Below are 7,631 nucleotides of genomic sequence, written 5' to 3'. Positions count from 1 at the left end.
CTTCAGAGATGTGGATTATGATGTGTACCTTCTAACGTTAACAGTTTCTGAAAATTCACACAGAGTTGATAACGTAGAGCTTGCCTGTGATGTACAGGGCCTCGTTTCAGAGTTAAAAGCGGCGTCCACAAGCTTGAGGCAGTGAGTGAGCTGCTACTGCAAACCTTTTGACAGGGTCTTTAAGCACATTGGGGACAATGATGTCATGTGATGGGTGTCTTTATGTCCCAGGACTTTAGATCCCACTTTAGAAAGTGCCCACAAAAAAAACCCCAAAAAACAGAAAACCCACATAGTGCATTTTTAAGGACATGCCGCTCCCACAGTCCCCTGTGCCTTCTTGACCTTGGAAAACGATCTCTGGTTTGAAATCTTTCTCTTTTGGAAGAATTATTGATTCTGTGTTGACACCTTGACTACGAGATTACAAATTCTCTTGGTCGTTAGAAATCAGCTTTCGTAGAATTGTCTTTCTTCACCAACTTCAAGAAAAAGGGACCTCTGGGTTTCTAACTAAAGAGTCTGGAGAAAAACAATGTACGTATTGCACAGATTACACTGTTAATAATGCATTTGTAGGTGACGTTAATATTAATGGGTTATTAATAATACACGTGTTTAGGGATATGCATATATCCTATAGAAGGAAGAAAAGTTATAAACCTTGAATCTCATCTGTTCGTATCACAGTTCGACGAAGCTTTACTGTTATTTTGTGTTACGAATAAAGTCCCTTCATTGATATCACCTGGAACGTTGGGAATTCAGAAGTTTGTTTCAACTGCCGGCCGCGGCGGCTGTCGGCAGGACCGCCACCTTGTCTCACCCATCACGCACTTCATTCGGGCCCTGAGCACCGGCAATGCCGCAAAGTGGGCTTTGAAGAATCAAGCCGGGGCACGCGAATACACTGATCCACACGTAGACAGAAGAAGCCTCTCTCGCCTCTCGGAATGTCATTCGAATTAACGGCAATTTCTGTCCAGGATGCGAAAACGACTTTCGAAAAGGAATTTTGAAAATGTGGTTTTCTCATTACTTCCGACTTTGAGGCGAGAACTCGTGCGACAGTTGTTCTCCTGGACGGAGCGGGACACAGAGGAAGAAGAGTGAGGAACAGCTGGCGAGGCCCAGATGTGACGGGCAGACCACGTCCTGATGGCTGACGACCTTGAAATGAGGAGGACGGCCTGGGTCCCCCGGGTGCCAGGCCCCCCGCCAGCTGCCGGTGAGCAGACGTGCGACGGGACATAACCCCCTGCTCCGGTCCAGTTGAAAACTCACACGGCTCCATGATTGCCACGTCACATAAACCTACTAAATTCGTCCTCGTTCTGAAGGACCCGATCGTTCATTGCTAAGCATGCACGTTTCCAAAGCAAATGGTTTCTGTTGTTTCCCTGAAGTCTGAGGCATCCTATTCCATAATTTCAGTCTGATGGGGTTCAGAACACAGCGCCCCAAACCACGGCACCTCGGCCGTTTTAAGCCGAAGGAATCGGAGCGACAGCAGATGCAGGAAGGATGCTCTGACCTCCTCCTCCTCCCCGAAGCCGTGGGAGGGTCCTCTGTGAGGGAGGCCGCCCTGCTCTCACCCAGAGGGAAGGGCCGTCTTTATCTCAGGAGACAGAAGGACGCGCAGAGGGACCGCAGTCAGCAGGCCCGCCTGGCTAACGCCCCCAGCTTGCCGCCCTGAGCTGGCGCCCTTCATCCTGCCGGGGTTCCCCTGACTTACCTCTCCTCGTAGAAACGCTCAGGGTTAACCATCCCTTCGAGCGTTCCTCTCCGTACACAGCCTCCCCAGTCATGGAAAACTGAAATAAACTCGTCTGCACACCTGTGCAGCTTGGGGGTCCTGATGGCAGGGGTGTGGTTCAGACCTCAGTGCCAGCCCACCAACATGGGGTAACCTGGGCGAGTGATGGCCACCCTCCCACTTACTCCGGTTCTTCCTGTGAACTGGGGATTGCTCCATGGGTCACTGTACACTCGCATGCTTCTCTTATTTCAGAGAGCCGTGCCGGGCAGACGAGGAGGCTTCACCAGCGGTCTGTGACACCGACCTTCCCACTCCAAGCCTCTGCCTTGTGGCAGGTACACGTGGCAGATGGAATCCGTGGTCTCGTGCTTCTCGAAGGGTGGCCATTTCCCTGGGCTGAGAGAGATTCCAGTATTTTAAAGGACAATTTGTGTGTGTGTGCATCACATCGCCTGAACATGCCAATTTCTTCGTCCGACGCTTAACGGATGTGTTTCAGGGCTGGGGGACACCGACTGCTCGTCAGAGCTGCGTTGAGAGATGTTAGCCTGTCTGCAAGATGGCGCCTAAGGGATATTTTTAAGAGTGATTTTGATATAATATTCCATTCTGATCTGACTTTAGAAACTATTCCCCCAAAACAAACACACACACTCACACACCAATCCTCCAGCTTCTGTTAAAAGGGAGCCAGTCCAGAATCCACCTACCTCCAACTGCCTCGGATTATTCTGAGAATAATGAACGATTTGTAAATGTGTTGGGAACACCTACCTGCTCATTAGCTATAGAAAAGGAATGGAATATCTCAGAAAATAAAAGAGAGACCTTGGAGCAGCGTCGAGTCTTAAAGCCCATTCTCTCGATATCTTTCATGAGACAAGTGTCTTGAAAGCCAAGCCTTGTAGGGGGGGAGGGAGTCATTTTCTATGTCCCTTGAGTTTCACTAACATATCAAGCGCTCTGCGAAGCTATCTGTGTGCCGGGCCAGAGAGAACCCAGGATGTGACCGAGAGGAGAAATCCACGTCCTCCACGTTAGACAGAGAAAGGGCTTTGACTGCTTCTCCAGTGTGTTTCCAGGCCCTTCCATGGGGCACACAGGAAGGTGTCAGGAAGTTCCTGGTGAGGAAGCTCATGGTACTGGCTGGCAAGCTTGCCAGAGAGATACCCCGGTGAGGACAAGGTGTCCTGGGGCCAAGGCTGCAGAGCCGAGACAAAGACCAGGGGTCTGGGAGAGTCACAGCAGACGTCAGGGGGTACGCCACGTTTGTGAATGCGAGGGGGGAGCCCAGTCAGTAGGGAGAGCCGGCAGGTTCAAGCTCAGACAGTCACGTGTGGTGGACTTGGGTAGCAGACGACAGCAGACTGTGCAAGGGACAGAGTGGCGGCAGAGGACAGCGAGGGTCCTGTGTTGGTCAGCCCCAGCCGTCATAACGAAATCCCACACGCCGGGGCAGCTGCCCGACAGAACCTCGTTCTCACAGTTCTGCGGGCTGAGCAGTCTGAGCCCCAGGTGCTGGTGGCAGGTTTCCCCGTGAGGTCTCTTCTCTTGGCTGGTAGGTGGCTGCCATCCTCTCGTGTGCTCACACAGCCTCCTCTCTGTGCACCTGGAGAGACAGGATGCTCGCTCTCAGGTGTCGCTTCTTATAAGGACGTTAATCCTGCGGGACCAGGGCTCCACCCTCGGGTCCTCTGTCAGAATAATTACTTTTTCAGAGGTCTTATCTCCAGGTATAGCTGTACGGGGGTTAGGACTTCAACGAGCAAATTTGTGGGGGTCGCCGACATCCAGTCCAATAAGGTCCATTGCTATCCAAAGTAGATCTGAGACTGTTTTAGTCATCCCTAAATTTCCTCCGTGTGTATATGAAACATACCTTTTAATAAACTTGTTTGTCTGTTTTCGGTAATCTGTCTTTTGTTACATAGCCCTGGCTGAGAACCTAAGATGAACAGAGGAAACATTTCTCCTCCGGTGTGTAGCATGTAGTTAGCACTCAAAAAAAAAAAAAAAAAAAATCTAAGCTATTACTTTTAGAAACGTTCGACCCAGGTCCTGGATTCAGCTGTTTTCTGCTCAGGGTCTTCTCTTTCCTCTTCAGAAAGCACACACTATCGATCAATCAGAAACCACTTCATGTGTTGGGGGCTGAAAGGTTTGGGGATCTTGTTCAAATGCTAACTGAGACTTAAGGTCGAAACACGCCAATCTGAAGCAAATGCTTCACTAAAAACATATTTCACCGATCAGAATCCGTTTCACCATCTAGATATATTTATGTCCACACACCCCGTTTAATCCATGCAAAAAGATCTGCGATCCATTGTAGAGATGTAGGCTTAGCCTCGCTAATGAAACGTCACAGGCTGCCAAAAACCCAGGAAAAATATCCCGAATTATTTCGTCATTTTGATTTAACAAACGCCTCAGCTGAGAGAGCAAGACTTGGAATTATACTTATAATTATGTCAGCATCTAATGATTAAACCTGGCTTAACCGGCCTTCGGGTGTATTTGTAAACAAAAGCAAACGCAAATTCTGTGCATGCACTCAGTAGCTTCTCGTGTGAAAAGCGTGTCTGGCGGCGCGAAGCCGTTAAGTGGCCCGTCACCACGAATCCCTTCGGTATCCGTGTCATGACGTCAGTCACGAGGAACCACGGCGGATATGACAAAGTGTGGTATTTATTTCTTTATAAATCGGCAGCAGTTAAAAGATTGATCATTTCCCTCCGACTGACATCAGTGGGCAAGTGAAGCCGGCAGCCTCACGGCTTTGATGAAAGGATCTCACACGTCGCGTGCAGCGAACATGGGTGACGGTTGTAATATCCTTTCCCTGATGTCAGTTGCAGTTGGGCGCGCTGGGACAGCAGAGGTATTGAACAAAGGAAGAACACTCCGAAAGTCATCCGCAGGCCACTTCCCCCGTGCCTTCCACTCGGTGCTGCTTCGCGATAAAGATAGACATTACTAATTTTTTTCTCAGCTGCAGGTTAGAACCTAAACCTCTTTCTCTTTCCTTTTAAGCTTTGATAAAGAGTAACTCAGCATTTTTGAAGGTCCTACAGGCAAGTAAAATCTCTCCCTCCCACATCCCCCTTCGAGTTCCCGGTGCCCTAAGATCTGACAGAAAGGCCACCGCCTGAAGTCACATTTCTGTTTCTGGCTGCAGCCTGGCAGGAAACGGCAGCACCCAGAGCGTGCACGTCAAAACCTTCTTAGAGTAGCAAGAAAAAGTAGAAGGATTTCAACGCCTCCCCACTCCACACGCCCCAGACAACTAGTCAGACGGTCTCTTGGGGTCTCCGGATCTGAACAGAGGCAGCCGACAGGACTCGAGAAAATCCTTGAGTTCTGGGGCAGGCTTGCCAAAGCTGTTGCTTCGTTCCAGGTGGAGAAAACATTTGCGTGAAGTCTGCCACTCCCACAGGAGCAGCCTGACTGTGAGGAGGAAGGGGGGCCCGGGAACCGCCCCCACCTCCCGAGTTTCCTGACAGCCGGCTCCCCCAGTAAGTGGGGAGAGACGGCTTGCCAGCCTGGGACAGACGGGACAAGGCTGGCTTCAGTCCTCGGGGCGGGCTGGCTCAGCTCAGTGACAGCCGATTCCAAGAGGTTTCTATTTAGCTAGACACCCGTGGTCAATTACCAAGTATTGATGGAAGTACAGATACAGGAAAGTCTGCAGTGTGCACCCAGCCATCTGCTTAGAGACTCACGTTAGTCACTTCACAGATCATTTCCTTTGCTTTTAATGTACACGCCCACACACTCATGCAGTAGGATCATTTTTCTACCGCATTCAACCCAGAAGTCTCACGTCCCCACTGTCCAACGCCGTCCCGTTGGGTGGCCGCGTCCCACACCTTCCTTGTCCCGTCATTCTGCGTCTGACCTGCATCATCTGCAGACAGTTGGCCGTTTGATGCCGCTGGAGACCGGGTCCGAGGCTTTCCATTTTTACACCAGCACGTATTGAAATGGAAGAACTTTGCAAGGAATAGGATTTTCGCCCGCTGTTGAGCAACGGCTTGTTCCTCAAACAGTTCATTCGGAGAGCTTCTTTGCATCTGAGCAAGCGTTTGCTGACTCGCTTGGGGCGCGCACAGCTTCCAGGAAGTTTGGTTGGCAAAAGACATTGGTGAAAAAAAAAAAACCAAGACAATTGTTTTTCCATTACTGCATTACCAGCTGGCAGAGAGGTCAAATAACCAAAATAGGAATTTCTCGACACGAAGTCATGGAGACCGCAGTAAGACAGCCTGGTGCTGTCAGCGCCAGTCCATTTCGAATTATTCCGAATGCTGCTCGGTCTGAGCTCGTGAATATCAGCTACAAATCTCTCCCTCCCACTACCTGCTGAATCGCTGAAGGCTTGTTCCATGCCAGAGCCCAAACCCAGGCAGGTATAAAGAAATCAACTCCAGAACAGAATTTGATTATCAAAATTATAACGGGAAATTCTACTTAGAATTTCAAAATCTTAAAGTCCGATTTTAATAAGAGAATCCAGTAAATGGGTTTTATCAATTCCTGAGAGAACTATAAGGGATGGCTATTAAGATTCAAGTTTTTACTTCCATCTTTATTATAACATTATTGTGTTTCTGTTATAACCGTATTATAACAGAAAAGAAATGCTGGCTCTCTGAAATTCACTTATCGGCATTAAAAAACAAACAACAAATACAGCAGCAATAAGGAAAAATATCAGTTTAGCAGAAATCAACCCTTTAATTCGCAGCCTTGTCCTGAGCTGGCTATTTAAAGACCAGCTCGAGCCAGTTATGGGTTCTCCGCCCCTGCCACCTGTTACCTGTCCTCAGAAATACATTACTTGGGCCTTCATCAAAGAAGTGACAAAGGACGAGTGCTGGTGAGGATGCGAAAGAAAGGGAACTCGTGGCTTGTAAGTTACTGCAGCCACTATGGAAAACGACATGGAGATTCCTCGAAAAATTCAACTGGAGCTGCCATACGACCCACCAATTCCGCTGCTGGGCATTGATCCAAAGACAACACGAACACTAATTTGAAAAGATCCGTTGCACCCCTATGTTCACTGCAGCATGACTTACAATAACGAAGGTATGGAAGCAACCTGGGGTCCACGGAGGGACGGATGAATAAAACGGATGTGGTGTATATAATGGAATATTACGCGGCAGCAAAGAAGAATGAAATCTTGCCATTTGCATCAACACGGATGGACCTGGAAGGCGTTATGCTAGGATGCTCAGCGAAAAAGTTCACAAATGACGGATACCACATGATTTCACTTAAAGGCGGAATCTAAAAAGAAAATGAATAAAGAAAACAGAAACAGACACATATAGAGAAAACAAGCTGAGGGGTGTCAAAGGGGAAAGGGGGGGCAGTAGGTGAAATTTTAAAAAATCAAAAGAAGAAGAAAAAAACATTGTTTGGGGGTATTTAATCTCAAATTGACTTTTATTCACTCTTTAAACTTTAAGACATGGCATCAGGTTTGCAAAGGGTGTAAACTCTTCACGGGCATTTTTGAAAATTGGCTCCATCCGGCCATTTTGAGATATTCAGATATTCGTGGATATAAATCTCCCTCTTGGGAAGTGTCACAGAATAGTCTAGAAGCTGCTGGGTCCTGGATTGTTGGTTAACTTCGGAAAAGCTTTGGAAACTCTGAAGATATTAAAGAAAAACAAGAAAAAGGTGTGGCAGGATTTTCACCTAAGAAAACTTTTTCCAAATATCATCAATTTGATTAAAAATGGTTTTTTTAATTAAAAAAAAAAAACGTTTAAAAATGTGACTAGAAATTCAGCGTAACATTCGAGAAGAGGCTCAATAAGTTCAATAACGCCAGAATTAACCTTAACGGGGAGCTCAG

This window comes from Pteropus alecto, unplaced genomic scaffold (genome assembly GCF_000325575.1).
Source record: "Pteropus alecto unplaced genomic scaffold, ASM32557v1 scaffold74, whole genome shotgun sequence".
Classification (NCBI taxonomy): domain Eukaryota; kingdom Metazoa; phylum Chordata; class Mammalia; order Chiroptera; family Pteropodidae; genus Pteropus; species Pteropus alecto.
This window is presented reverse-complemented; position numbering follows the sequence as displayed.